Consider the following 15,266-nt stretch of genomic DNA (forward strand, 5'->3'; position numbering starts at 1 on the left):
TGCGCAACCTCCTGAGACGCTTCTGCCCCATGAGCTGGTGACGTCCCCCTGGGCGAAGGTGGGTGTCGACCTATTTCACGCGCTTGGCATGGACGATGTTATCATCATGGACTACTTCTCCAATTACCCAGAAATCATACGCCTACACGATCTGACGTCGTCTGCTGTCATCAGGGCCTGCAAAGCCACCTTTGCTCGCCACGGCATTCCGATGACTGTCATGTCGGACAATGGGCCTTGTTTTGCCAGCCATGAATGGTCGTCCTTTGCCGCCTCATATGGCTTCACACACGTGACGTCCAGCTCTCTGCATCCCCAGTCCAATGGAAAGGCGGAGAAGGGTGTTCACATTGCCAAGCGGCTCCTCTGCAAGGCTGCTGCTGCTGAATCGGACTTTCACCTCGCCCTGCTGGCCTCTCGCTCGGCCCCGCTAGCCACGGGTCTCTCGCCAGCACAGCTGCTGATGGGTCACACCCTCAGAACCACTGTGCCTTCCATCCTGGCACCAACAACAGACCATGCTCTGGTACTGCATAGGATGCAACTGCAGCGTGATCGCCAGAAGAGATCGTACGACACAAGGGCAACTGATCTTCCCCCCCTGGCCCCTGGAGACAACGTTCGCATTCATCTACCAGACGGTGGCTGGTCAGCACCTGCCGAAGTTCTCCGACGCGTGGCTCCCCGCTCGTTCCTGGTACGCATGCCGGATGGATCCGTGCGTAGGCGCAATCGGCGAGCCCTTCGCCTACTTCCACGCTCGCAACGGAACCATACACAGACGCCGGGTGGATCCAGCGGGTGTGTGGCCGTGATGTGCACTTTGACATGACTGTCCACCCTGTGCCCCTCACTAATGTCTGTCTCGGTGGTCTGAGCGTCCCGGTCCTGCGTCCCAGACTGAGGTGTCTGTCCTCCTGTCCGACCGACTGCCAACCTCTGGCATGTGTCCCTGGGTGCAGTTGCGGTTGGTGATGTTGCGCTGTTTCCTGGGCGCGACGTCCCTGGAGGTTCGGCAGGTGGCCTGGGGAACATAAAGATTTGGGGTTCGTTAGACACGGTGGGCTGGGTGTATGGTGGTGGTGGGTGCAGTGTGAGGGGGGAGGAGATCGGGGGTGCAATGGCCAGAGTGTGAGTGGGGATAGGATCGAGGGTGCAGTGGCCAGAGTGTGAGGGGGGGCGATGACGGGTTCGAGGTGGGGAGGACATGCAGGGTTCTTTTCACTTGCTTCTGCGCCTCCGACCTGGAATGGCGCGACCTCCCGGGTGGCGGATCCCCCAGCGAGGTCCAGGGCCCTCTGCTCGTGAACGGTTAGGGGGTGCAGGACAGGAGAACCCCCTCCGGTTCTCATGCGCTCACGCTGGTTGTGCGCTGACTTGTCCTGGGGGGGGGGTTTGGATAAAGCATCCCTATTAGGTGGGTATCATCAGGGCATGCAGATATAGACTACATTGTCGCTGGTTCAGGAGACAGCATGCCATGGCTTCGCTCCAGGGGGGTCCCGGGGCTCATGTGGGTCGAGTAGATAGTTGGGCACCGTAACCCCCACCCAACCCCCCCCCCCCACCACCGCCCCTGATGCCCCCCCCCACCACCGCCCCTGATGCCCCAATCCCCCCCAACACTCCTAACCCCCCCAACCCCACCCCTGATGCCCCAATCCCCCCCAACACTCCCAACCCCCCCTGACCTCCCCCACCACCGCCCCTGATGCCCCAATCCCCCCCAACACTCCCAACCGCCCCTGACCCCCCCACCACCACCACTGATGCCCCAATCCCCCCCAACACTCCCAACCGCCCCTGACCCCCCCCCACCACCACTGATGCCGCAATCCCCCCCAACACTCCTAACCCACCCCCATCCCCACCCCTGATGCCCCAATCCCCCCCAACACTCCCAACCCCCCCTGACCCCCCCCCACCACCACCGCCCCTGATGCCCCAATCCCCCCCAACACTCCCAACCGACCCTGACCCCCCCACCACCACCACTGATGCCCCAATCCCCCCCAACAATCCCAACCCCCCCCTGACCGCCCCCCACCCCACTTCCACCCCCCCCCCCATGCCGGGGGGGGGGCCTGGGGGCACCCTCATGGCACTTACCCGGGCAGCCCGGTGAGGTCGTGCAGCTTCTTGCGGCATGACTCCCCCGTCCAGGGGGTCTGCCCCACAGCACTGACTGCGGTGCCAACCTTCCGCCAGCCGCGCCTCACCGCGCTGGATGGTTGGCGATGCCCACGTCTTGGGCAGAGGGTGTCCCTCCTCTGTTCGACTTCATCCACCAGGGTGTCCAGGTCCGTGTCCCGGAACCTCGGTGTGGCTCTTCGGGGCTCAGCCATATCCTCTCTTCTCCTCCGGGTCCTCTGTGCGCAGATTGCGCCATTTATAACGCAGCGCCGCGTCATTCGGGCGTCGCGCGGTAACGACGTAGCCTTCGCGACATCCCCCCCCCCCCCCCCCGAGTTTCTCGCAGCCCCGATCCTTGCCCATTTTCGGGCCCTGAATCGGTCGGGATCGGGGCCGTTTCGAGCCATCGTGAACCTCGACGGCGTGGGCACTTTGGCCCGCGAGTGGAGAATCACGCCCCATGTATTTCGGGACTTATGGGAGGAAACCAGAGCACCCGAAGGAAACCCACGCAGACACGGGGAGAATGTGCAGACTCCGCACAGACAGTGACCCAAGCCGGCAATCAAACCTGGGACCCTGGCGCTGTGAAGCAACAGTGTCACCGTGTCACCCATATAGAACTGGGGACATGATTTCAAATAAAGGGTTTCCCATTTTGGACAGAGATGGGGAGGAATTTCTTCTCTCAGAGGGTCATTAGTCTTTGGAATTCTCTTCCACAGAGAGCAGCAGCAGAGGCTGAGTCACTGAATATGTTCAATGCTACGTTAGACTGATTTTTGATTGACAAAAATTGGGGATGAGAAACATATCAGCTATGATTGAATGGCGGGGCAGGCTCGATGGACCAAATGGACTAAATTCTGCTCCTACATCTTATGGTCTTATGCACAGGCAGGAATGTGGAGTTAAGGCCACAATTAAGATTAGCCATGATCTTACTGAATGGCGGAGCAGTATCAATTAGCCGAATGACCTATTCCTGTCCTATTTCTTGGGTTTTAATGATCTTATAAAGACAAAAACAGAAAACTTGATGAGGACTCTCATATCTGCCACAGGCTCCAAATTCCAAATTTCAGTATATGTGCTGCCGAAGCGAGCATGACTCCAAATTTCCAAGTGAATCTATTGATTGGCAAAACTGAGCTTGAGGATGAGTGTCATAACATACATCAGTACATTATGGTGCAATCACATACACACACTGATGGACATGCAGTAGGACCAACCAGCATACATAACACTGCAGCCAATCACCAGTGAGAGCACGAGCACTATAAAGACAGGGGACAGGAAAACTCCCGCTGATTCTAGCAGCAGCCAGCTCAGAGCACAGAGCTCACAGACTGCATCACAGACATTCACCATGTGCTGAGTGCCTCACCAAAGCTAGTGATAGGAAAGGGTCCACAGTTAAGCTGGTATTGCTTCTACCCACGTTTACAGTATGTTAGCATAGTTGAACAATTAATAAAATAGCGTTACACCACTTCCAGCATTGTTGGCTTGTTTGTGAACTAGAACACCCAACACAACAATGAGGATGATGTTTAAACAACTTTGAGCTCCATGAAATTTAAAATCTAAATTAAGGTTAGAAAATTGGGAGTTGAAAGACTCCATGGTTTGAATCTGCTTGTTTTGTAAGTGAATTATGAAAACAATACTTATTGCAGCCTACATACTGATTTGGGTACAGTATTTAATTACTACTGCTACTGGTACTACTTTGCAGCCATGGTCTCTTGTTCTACCGTTGAATTTATAGTGTTCTGGATTAATTTTTTCAATACCATTCATGATTTTATTTATTTAAGATCTCTTCACAGGTGCCTCCTTTCAAGATGGAAAGTCCACTATTACCCGTGTATGGCATAATTAATAAAATCTCCAAATGATCACCTTTCTGTGAGTCCAACATTAACTGATTAGCAAGAATGCTAACTTTTGAAACTATCTCGACACTAAGCTCAAAAACCAAACTGGTGGCAGTAAACACAAATTATATCCTTATCACCATCATGTGATGCATCTTGCTATTCCTTCCCAATGATGGTATGTCTAACCACCTTTCCTTCAGCAGTATTCAATTTTAACAAAATCTGCAATATATTGTAGCCACCTGCATTTTTAGTATTGTACACTGCAATCCAGTGAATCTACCAGCTAGCAGATATTCTTCATGGGATGCACATTAGGGGTGGGATTTACTGAGCAGCCCGCCGTGTGTTTTTCGGTGGCGGAGGCAGCCAGCCATCAAGATTTTCCAGTCCCGTAATTGTCAACTGGATTTCCCATTGACTGCACTCCTCATCGTTGGGAAACCCGTGCACCTCGTGGGACTGAAATATCCCGCCGGCGTGAACAGCCGGTAAATTCCGCCCAACTTCATGTGTAATAGCCAATCAGACTGATGAGCAAAATAACCTGCTGGGGCCAGGTCCCACAGTTTAAAGCACTGTGCCACAAACATTTTTACAATATTAGTTAAACTTTGCACAACCTATTGAAATATATCAAGTCAAGGCAAAAATATGCAACTTTTTTTTAAAGCAGAACAAGATACAGAGGATGATTTTTTTTAAGGCCTTTGAAGGTTCAAGTCTGGAGATTTCTCGCACACACGAGTTCTGAATTAAAACAATGTTAGCAATGTAAAGTAGGCACTAATTTCAACTCGAAACGGAATTTGGTAACATAAATGTATTATGAAGTATCATAATTACCTCATTCTATCTGATAAAAGTCCAGAATTGTAACTCATTTAATCCAATTAATTTAACCAAAATTATTATTTCAATATTCAGCTTAAATCTTGGCTAAGGCAAAACCGTGGACTCTCTTAAATAATCGAGAAGCCACAATTCTAAACATGTCAACACAGCAGACATAAAATGCATATCTGATCCTTCAATCAGCCAAATGCATATGTGCCCTATTAAGTGTTTTCATATTCCCAAATTTGCAATATTGTTCGGATCAAGCCTGTGATTCTTGTGGTTTGAATTGAATTCGGTTTCCAATGAACTTACTCTTGCAGTGCGACCCCTAGGCCATAACCCAAACAGCAATTTATATTGATGCTCAGAAATACTCAGCTAACTGATGCAAATTTAACTTGCAAATGCAACTTTAAACAGTTGTGTGCAGACACGGAAGAGAAAGCAAGAACTTCTTTAAGTGACAATTCGCAGTTCTCATAAACAATTTAAGATCTACAACACAGTCAATGCAACAATCTTTACCCATTACGGCATAACCATTTATTATTCATTTTGGAGCTTGCGTAAATTTTAGTTGAGTTTCAGAAAACCTCATGTTAGGTTCCATTCACAATATGCTAAATTGGCTGTCAAGCCAATTTTGGATCTCCTGAAGATGAATGTAACTGGAAAATGGTAGGCTACTTTCCCTCTGAAATGCAATTAATTTCTGACTCACATCATTTAAAGGGATACAATTTCTAACACCTGGAGAACTTTTTATTTTCCTTTTCTTATTTAACAAAATAAAGAACCTCATCCCATTTGAAGCTTGCTGGCTTTATTATAAACATAGTTGAGAAAGAAAACCACCCTTGTTGGAACAGCTTACCAGAAATTTAATTAAGTCATTTATCACCTCGAGTTTGCAAGTGCTTTTCAAGTTATTCAAGAAAAGTTTGCAATTTTTGGAACTTAAACAGAGATTTTCCTGAAATAAGACTTTTAGAACCTCCATAAATAAGTGATATTTTATTGCAATGTAATTTTGTCTGTAAATATAGGCAAATTGCAATCTCTACAATATATTTTAACCAACATTCAAATCATGATTCTAAGTAATTTGATGGCTGCCAATGTAGCATGCCTTATTTTTCTTTAAAAAAAAAAAAATTTAGAGTGCCCAATTATTTTTTTCTCCAATTAAGGGGAACTTTAGCATGACCAATCCACCGACCCTGCACATCTTTTTGGGTTGTGGAGGTGAGACCCACGCAGGCACAGGGATCTGCGTAGACTCCACAAGGACAGTGACCTGGGGCCAGGATCAAACCCGGTTCCTTGACGCCGTGAGGCAGGTGTGCATTATTTTTCAATAGTACTCTTTTAACCAAGTCTGGCTTGTGAATTCTTTCATTTCCCTAGGCCAATTGTTCCTATGTCACTTGTTAACTCAAAGATCCAGATAGGTGTATTGACCCATTGCTTGGTTTAGTCAGTCAGTGCTTCCACCAAGTAGTGTTCAACACGGAGGATGACTGATTCATCAGCTGATAATTATCAGGTGGTAATTAACATGTTTCTCTACCCACATTTGACGTGATACCATGAGACTTCATGGAGTCTGAAATCAATGCTGAGGATTCCCAGGGCAACTCCCTCCAGAGGGTATACCACTGTACTACCACCTCTGCTGGCTCTGTCCTGACAGGGGGCAGGACATAGCCAGGGATGATGATGGTGGCTTCTGGGATATTATCTGTCAGGTAAAATTCCACAAGTATGATCATATCAGGTTGTTGTTAATTAGTCTGTGGGGCAGTTCTTCGAGCTTTGGCACAATCCCCTAGAATTTAGTAAGGAGAACATTACAGAGTTGAAAGGGCTGGGTGTGCCATTGTCGTTTCTGGTGCCTAGGTCGATGATGGGTGGTCCATCGGTTTAATTCCTTCTTGGCATGTCTCTAACAGTTTGGCACAACTGAGTGGCTTGCATTTCAGAGGACATTTAAAAGTCAACCACATTGCTGTGGGTCTGGAATGCCTTGTCGGCCAGGATATGTAAGGATGGCAGATTTCCTTCCCTAAAGTACACTGATAAACCAGATGGGTTTTTAATGGTTTCATTACCAAGACTAGCTTTGAATTCCAGATTTATAATTTAATTAAATTCTATCAGCTGCCATAATCGGATTTGAACCCATGTCCTCAGAGCATTCCCTGAGTCTTTGGATTATTCACTGAGAATGTAGGCCATCAGGTCCTGGGCATTTGTCAGCTTTTAGTTCCGAAGTTTCTCCAATACTTTTTCTCTGCTGCTGTTAATTACCTTAATTTCTTCATTTCTATCAGCGTCTATTTCAAGAATGTAATTTGTGTCTTCTGCTGTGAAGTGTTACAAACCCAGTTGATGTTATAACCAATCGAACCTGGCTTAAAATACCACAATGTGGTGTCACTGGACCAATAATTAGTTTTAACAACAAGGAAAAAACATTTATTATACATGAAAAGTTGGATTATTATACAATACTCTCCCCCCCCTTAGTTTAATAAATACACAAGGATTTTAAGATTAACATGGATTACCAAGTACATCTAAAGCAACAATGGTCTCATTCACACAAAGTTCCTTTTAAGCACACAGATTGGCTGGGGTCAAGCACACATTTCATTCTGAATGCAAGTTAGCATCTGTGGATTTCAACTCAGAATCCTCAAGATGATTGTCAAATAAGATTTTCCAAACTCAACTTTAAAGTCTTCATTCACAATCATGCTTTCCATTTGCAGTTGCGTTCCAAAATCCAGTCCAGGTTTTCAAAATGACTCTTTTAAACAAAGCTTCTGCTCCATTTTTAACAGCAAATCCAGCCCAGATTGTATATCACCCCGTTTGAATTTATTTGTCTTGAGTGCTGTACAAACTGTTCACAATTGCTTTAACTCTAAATTCCAAGACTACATTAAAATGCCATCAAATGTTTCATCTACCTCTGAAGTCTGCTGTCTCACTTTAAATCTGGTTCCTGCAATTGTCTCTTTAACTCAGAACCCTTTGTTTACTCTTCCTGGAATTCTTCTGAAAAATACATTGGGGCAGGATTCTCCGCCCTCCCAGCGTATGTTTCTTGGTGACAGGAGGCAACCCGCCGTTCTCTGGCGGCGACATTCTCTGCTCCCACCACTGTCTATGGGAATTCCAATTGAAGCCACCCCACAACGCCGCGAAATCCGTGGGTGGGGGTAAGCTGTCGGCGGGACGAGAGAAACCTGTCGCCAGTGAACAGCCGGAGAATTCCGCCATTGGTCTCTGTTCTCTTAACTCCAGTCATCTTAGACATTCTTTCTATCCCAATTCCCTGGTTATCTGGACTGTAACTTGTTCCTTCGGAAGCTTGTATCTTTGCAACTCCATTTGCATGTCGAGCTCCTCCTGGCAGAGTTGAGAGCTGTTCCTTTACTGTGTCCTGTCTCTAATTGCAACATATCCAACTAAAACTAAAACTTAAAATGTTTTTGTCCCTTGAGTCTCCAGTTTCTAAGAAACACCTACATGCATATCCCTTTTATTTATTCTTCATGTTGTAACCCTCACTAAGAACAATAGAATCACAATTGGAATTGAAATCAACCCCACACATACAAACACCGTTGTCCAGCATGAACCTAACCATAGGTTTTACCCTTCCAGGCACAGAAACAGTAAATTAAACTCACTTAAAATTACATCTTATTTTCAATGTTTACCAATACAAATATAAATCCCTTAAAATAGCTCTGTTCCCTAGAAGGAAGACACAAAATATTAGTTCAATGTCTCTCGTTTCTCATTGCCCATAATGAGTTCTCCTGTCTCTGTCTCAAAGCAACTAATGTTTACTTTAGCTATTCTCCTTTTTATATTGCTGTAAAAGCTCTTATGTTCCTCAGTTATTTATTCTCATATTTTTCCCTTTTATCAACATTTTAGTCAGGCTTTGCTGGTTTCCTCAGGTTTACTACTGTTGTTTGCAATACAAGTCTCTTATTTTAATCAATTACTATCCTTCATTTTCATGTAATCCACACGTTGATTATTATTGTTGAGTCATTGTTAATAGAATGCATTTTATTGAACATTTCAAATGTTTTCTTTAAATGTTTCGCACACTGCTCATTTACCAGCATACCTTTTAGTCTATTTACCCAGTCAGTCTTAGTCAGCTTGTTTAGGACTGGAGTATGTTGCATTCAAACTTAATGTGAAATTTAATTGTAATGTGATCACTTCTTCAGGTAGAAGTAACTCAGCGATTCCACTGATACAAAGAACCATGCAGATAGTTACAGATTGGTTGCAACGAGTGACTCTCAACTTTTAAAAAATATTTTTATTCGCATTTTCCAATTTTATCAATTTAACAATTAGTCATATAAAACACAATATTTGCAAAATGAGACGTTTCTTTTGTACAGTTTACATGTACCCCTTTCATCAGGCCTCCCCCTTTCCTTACTCCCCCTTCCCGTGTTTTTAGTCAGGCTCCATATTGGTCCCTTCTTCTGCCTTGGGTGTTATATTTTTTCTTTAATTTTGTGATTGTTGTTGTTGCCCCTATGGCTTTGCTGGTGGGGGCTCTCTGCTCCCCCCCCCTCCACTCACTCTTTTCCCATGCCCCTTCCTACTACTTCCCTGGGTTCCTTCCTTGCTGCCCACCCTCCCCTCGTTTCTCTATTTGTTCTGTGCAATCTTGCCTGCCCTCGTTGGTCGCCCTTCCCCCCTAATCACTATTGGCTTTGAAGACTATTGGTCTTTAAACAGGCTGATGAATAGTCCCCATGCTTTGTGGAAGCCCTCGTCCGACCCTCGAATGGTGTATTTAATCTTCTCCAGGTCTACCAGCCAGTCTGCAGCTGTGGGTGGTGCTGCTGATCACCAGCACAGCAGGATTCTCCGGTGTACGATTAAGGAAGCAAATGCAAGGGCAACGGCCCTCTTCCCCATTTGTAGTTCTGGCTGGTCTGACCCCAAACACTGCCACTCTCGGGCACAGCTCCACCCTCACCCCCACAACCTTGAACATCACCTCAAGAAGGCTGTCTAGAACCCAAGTCTGGAGCAGGCCCTGAACATGTGGGTGTGGTTGGCCAGGCCTCCCTGCCACCGTTCAAATTTATCCTCTACCTCCAGGATGAGGGTGCGCTCTGTGCACCACTTTAACCTGCATGAGGCTTAGCCTTATGCAGCAGGAGGTGGAGTTGGCCCTACTTAGTGCTTTGCTCCAGAGTGCCCACCTTACTTCCGCCCCAAGCTTGTCCTCCCATTTCAGTCTTGCTCCGTCCAATGGTATTCTCGCCCTTTCTACAAGTCATCCATAAATGTCTCCAAAGTTCCCTTCTCCATACTGTCCGCATCCAGCAGTTCCTCCAGCAATGTGTCTCTTGGGGCCCCAGAGTACTTCGTCATCTCCTTGCGGAGAAAGTTTTTGATTTGCAACTGCCGGAGCTTCTGTCCATTTGGTAGCTCCGGTCTCCCCGATAGCTCGTCGAGTGTTGCACTTCTGTTCCCCATGTAAATGTCCCTGACCTCTAGCTCCCACCCTTCTGTCTCCACTCTATTACTTGGAAAAAGGCCTTGGGGATGAAGATCGGTATGTATCTAAACAGGGGCAGCACGGTGGCGCAGTGGGTTAACCCTACAGCCTCACAGCGCCGAGGTCCCAGGTTCGATCCCGGCTCTGGGTCATTGTCCGTGTGGGGTTTGCACATTCTCCCCATGTTTGCGTGGGTTTCGCCCCCACAACCCAAAGATGTGCAGGCTAGGTGGGTTGGCCATGCTAAATTGCCCCTTTTTTAAAAAAAAAAATTATTTTTCCTTTTCTGAGTTACCAAGCCAGGGCTCAAGAGTGTGGGTCAGGGGCAAACCCCTAATCCAGCTCCTCGCCTGCTCCAAAAAACTAATTCAAATTGAATCGAATTTATGGTCCCCACAAGAGAGATATACCAGATACTACACTTGATCTTAGCCAAAAGACCGAGAAGCGATGCTAAATTGCCCCTTAATTGGAAAAATGAATTGAGTACTCTAAATTTATATATTTTTTAAATGAATCTAAACAGGAAGAGGAACCTTGGCAATACGTTCATTTTGATGGTCTGAACTCTCCCCACCAGGGAGAGTGGGAATGCATCCCATCTCTGTAGGTCCTTTTTGACTTCCTCCGCCAGACTTGCCAGATTCTACTTGTGGATCTATGTCCAGTTGTGGGCTATCTGGATCCCCAGGTAGCGGAATTTGCTTTGTGCTAGTTTGAATGGTAGACCCTCCAGCTTAGTCCCTCCCCTGTCTGGGTTCACTGGGAATGCATTGCTTTTGCCCAGGTCGAGTTTGTAGCCTGAGAAGGCCCCAAACTCTTCCAGGAGCTTCATGATCACCTTCAAGCCGTACTGCGGGTCGGAGATGTAGACGAGCAGATTATCCACATAGAGTGAAATTCTGTGCTCTCTGCCGCTCTTCGGATGCCCTTCAAGCCTCTCACGTCATGCAGAACAATCGCCTTGGGTCGATTGCCAGGGCGAACAGGAGCAGGGACAGCGGGTATTCCTGCCTGGTGCCTCTGTGCAGCTGGAAGCATTCAAAGCTGGTGGTGTTGGTCCGAATGCTTGCCTTGGGGGTGTTGTACAATAGTTTTATCATGAAGTGAACCCCGTCCCTGAGGTACTTCCATTCGACTCTGTCGAAGGCCTTTCCTGCCCCAGGGAAAGGATCACCTCTGGGTTCTCTCCATGGATGGGATCATTATCACATTGAGCAGCGATGTTCACAGTTAGCTGTCTACTCTTGACAAAGCCCGTCCTCTGCGACCTCCTCTGGCATGCAATTCTCCAGTGTCTTGGCCAGGACCTTGACAATTATTTTCACATCTATGTTGAACAGCGAAATGGGTCTGTATGATCCGCATTCCGACAGGGACTGTCAATTTTTCATAGTGCGTGGGAAATTCCTTTAAATGGCGAACCCTTTAAAGTTTTTGCACAGTGGCACACACTTGGTAGCTTAATGGGGCCAACTTGCCTGTGGCCTGTGTGCAAACTTTGGACGCAGGGAAGATTGGACAAATGGACAAACAACATGCCCACTTATGTCTGGATGTAATACTGCTTAAATGTTCAATCTTATGATTGCAGAGCCCTGATTTTCAGGTGCATATATGTGTCAGCATGTGCCATGCAGGCTCTACTTAGTTGATTTAGGTGATGAGTGGCCTATCCAGCAACTCATAAATAGACCACTGGTGGACACTCTAGAAGAAATTCTTGATCGTTGAATCTCACGAGGTGTTGCAAGTCAGGTGGATCCCAGGATCTTGGCTTTCATCGTCCACCCTGCACCATGACAAGATGCTTTTACGCCTCAGCGTGGGGGAAAATCGCGCCCATTAAATCTGGATCAATCATCTTAAATAGGAGCCATGCCATTCAATTCAAATGTGGATTTTTCTCATATATATACTTAATTGGTTATTCGTTTGAGTTTCAGAAGCATAAATTTATGCTTCCCTTCCCGTATTCAGATTTTGAAAAGTATTTCTCAACCTAGTTTGTAAAAAACTGCTTGGTCCATTGGAATTCACAGAGATGTTGATTAGATAAGATCTCGAAGATGAACAGCAGCAAACCCCCCTGCAAGCATTAATGTTCAGGTTGCTATGCCTGATTAAACTGACAGTGCAATTTATTGCAGGAGTTACTTCGATTTTCTGGGGAAAGATTATAGCTATAAATAAAATCATTGCGTCTGTTCACTTATCCATTTGCCAGTTAATAAATACCTTTTAATAATCTAAGCAATGATCTAGTTAACTTCATTGAAACACCTTCCAAGGTGAAGAAAGATTACATGTTATAACAAATAAGGCAAATATAGTAAAAATGGTTCCTTCAGTTCGCTACAAAATACCAGGAAACAGGCCAGATACAGACTCTGGTTTTAAGGAGCAAGGACATGCCAGGTTTCAAGAAGCAAGGGCTTGCCTTTGGGATTGGTCTGGATGTCAAGCAAGAGAAGTATATATAGGCCAGGATTTTGCACTGACATTTGGGGAGACTGGATGATCCTGGCAGTGGGCGGGACTAGAGATTCCTGCCCATTGGCTCAAAATGTCCTCAAAGAGTGTATTCAGTAATGTACATCAAACCTTTGGGCTAGATTTTATGATTTGGAGGGGGTGGGGGGTGGGGGGGGTGGGGGGGGGGGGGGGGTGTACTTCCACCCTACAGGAAGTCCCACCCTCAAGAGCTGTTGCCAAATCTCATTGGCTGGGACCTTCAGCAAAGAACATGCCAGGGTTGCCTTGAGGCAAAGGAGGAAAAGAAATGGTCAATGGAGAGAACTACTACTGCAAGTCCCATGACCTTGCGCCACCCTCATCGTAAGCATGTCTGGCTGGTAGTCGTGAAATTCAGCTCAATGTCAGTGCTGATGCCATTCATGACCAATGGCCCTTATGTTGAAATCTCATAGGAATTTAAATGTAAAGTGAAAAAAATCAGCATAACCAAGTCAATATTATTGGAAATAATTGAGGCCCAAAGAAATTTCAACGCTAACACCAGGAGTGACTTAAAAAAGGAATGTGATCAAATAATTTTGCTTGTTCCTTTTTCTGGGACTAAAACTTTCCAACCTAACATCATAATATTGTGACAATTACTCCAGCAGTTCAAGGCAGTTCTGCATAAACTTCTCAGATCTACTTGGGAAGGACTATATGAATGGCCTTGGTATCCACACCTATGTCCCAAGAACAAAATGAATAATGATGAACCTTAAAAGGTCAATTTTCAAACTACCTGCTGAGAAGGTCTTAGTGCTGACAGAAACTCACTGTTTAAAATGCTATATTATTTTATGAAAATAAATATGGCTTGTTTTAATCCTTTGCTAACCTCTGAATATTAATTATTTCTTGTAAAAAAGAATAGTTTGGTAACTCTTAGTTCTTATCATTCATCAGATGTGCTGAACTGGTCGTGATTAGAGCAGTGCGAATGGGTCAGGAAGGGAGTCTTTTTCCTCTTATTAGTCCTGAGTAGTTTTTCTCCATGGTAAGTGCCTCATCCTGGAGTTTATATAGCAGAGGGGACTGGGGTGGGGGGGGGGGGTGCTGATGGAGGGAGGAAGAGGCGGCAGGAGACGAGTCCAGTTATCTAGACATCTAGCCATCTTGAGCAATGGGACAGGTATGGTGGTCATTTCTAGCTTGCCAGTTTCATTTGCTCCGAGTCATTTTATGCTATGGCAATCTTGTTACCACAGCAACCAGATAGGAAACCTGTCAGTTTTGACCCACCGTTGTTTGCACAGATCAGCTACGCAAACCTCATAAAACATTATTTGGTTTTGATCAGCCAACTGGATTGTTCACTTTTCCCCCTGAACTGACCTAGTTTCTGCAAGAGGATATTAGCTGCTTAAAATAGGACATGAGAGAAGTAACCAGGAAGATTGCCGTTGGAATAAGAATGGATGACAGAGGTTTACAGGAATGAAAAACATTGACTGCTTCTTTCTCAAATCAACTCAGTAGCGATAAGTAGACAGTATTATGCATGAATGAGGACAGATAAACAAATGTACTTCAAGAGTAAGCATCGGCGAATAACAATCATGTGCATTGAACATTGACAGACATTTTAATACACACATTTAACTTCAATCAGCTCATTACTATATCTTGTAACAATTTCACTTTGCAATTGGAAATCTTTCTATTTTAATTCAGATTACCCAATCAGAGGCAGCTGTTTTGACTCTAAATCAATGCTACAGCAGTTTGAATTTCCATAACCAGCTGATGCCATTTTTACATCATCATTTTTGAAAAGGTAAAGATAATAAGCTAATGATTTTATAAACACACACAATCTCTAAAGTTGTGACATGAGAATGATACATCAACAATGCAATTTCCATATGAGGCATCTTCGACATATCAGTAGAACCAACAAACCAGGAAAAGAATGCAACTAATGATAGATTGATAGATGTATCGGGGTGGATTCTCCTTCACCTGACGCCACGATCAGGATTCCCGATCGGGTGGGGAATGGAGCATTCCCAGAAAATTGGGTTTGGCGCCAGTTGTGATGCTCCAATCCCTCGCTGGTGGCCTCAGCGAGCTAACCGCCCCACGTGAGCGGGAGGATGCAATTCAGGATTTGCATCCATTTCAATATAATTAACAGGCTGGAAGCCCGATTCATTTACCCCCTGATGTGTTAGGCAGGTAGATTCGATGTGGACTGCACTCGATGCAGGGAAGCTAGAAACAGACGTCGAACACTGGAGAAGATCCAACAAGATCCAATTAGCTAGAACTAATATACATATTCAGCTGTGGGTCGACACTATACTGAACTGACTGGAGACCTTGTAGTAGCC

The 15,266-nt window shown here is 45.7% G+C and overlaps 1 protein-coding gene and 1 pseudogene across 14 annotated transcripts in view; both read right to left on the reverse strand.

Moving 5' to 3' along the window:
• dmd (dystrophin) overlaps window positions 1-15,266 on the reverse strand; it is a 3,042,490-nt gene that overhangs the window by 2,325,739 nt on the left and 701,485 nt on the right. The gene's annotated exons all lie outside the window — the stretch shown is intronic.
• LOC140428977 (U2 spliceosomal RNA) lies at window positions 10,705-10,868 on the reverse strand (annotated as a pseudogene).

Source organism: Scyliorhinus torazame, chromosome 8 (genome assembly GCF_047496885.1).
Source record: "Scyliorhinus torazame isolate Kashiwa2021f chromosome 8, sScyTor2.1, whole genome shotgun sequence".
NCBI classification, from domain to species: Eukaryota; Metazoa; Chordata; class Chondrichthyes; order Carcharhiniformes; family Scyliorhinidae; genus Scyliorhinus; species Scyliorhinus torazame.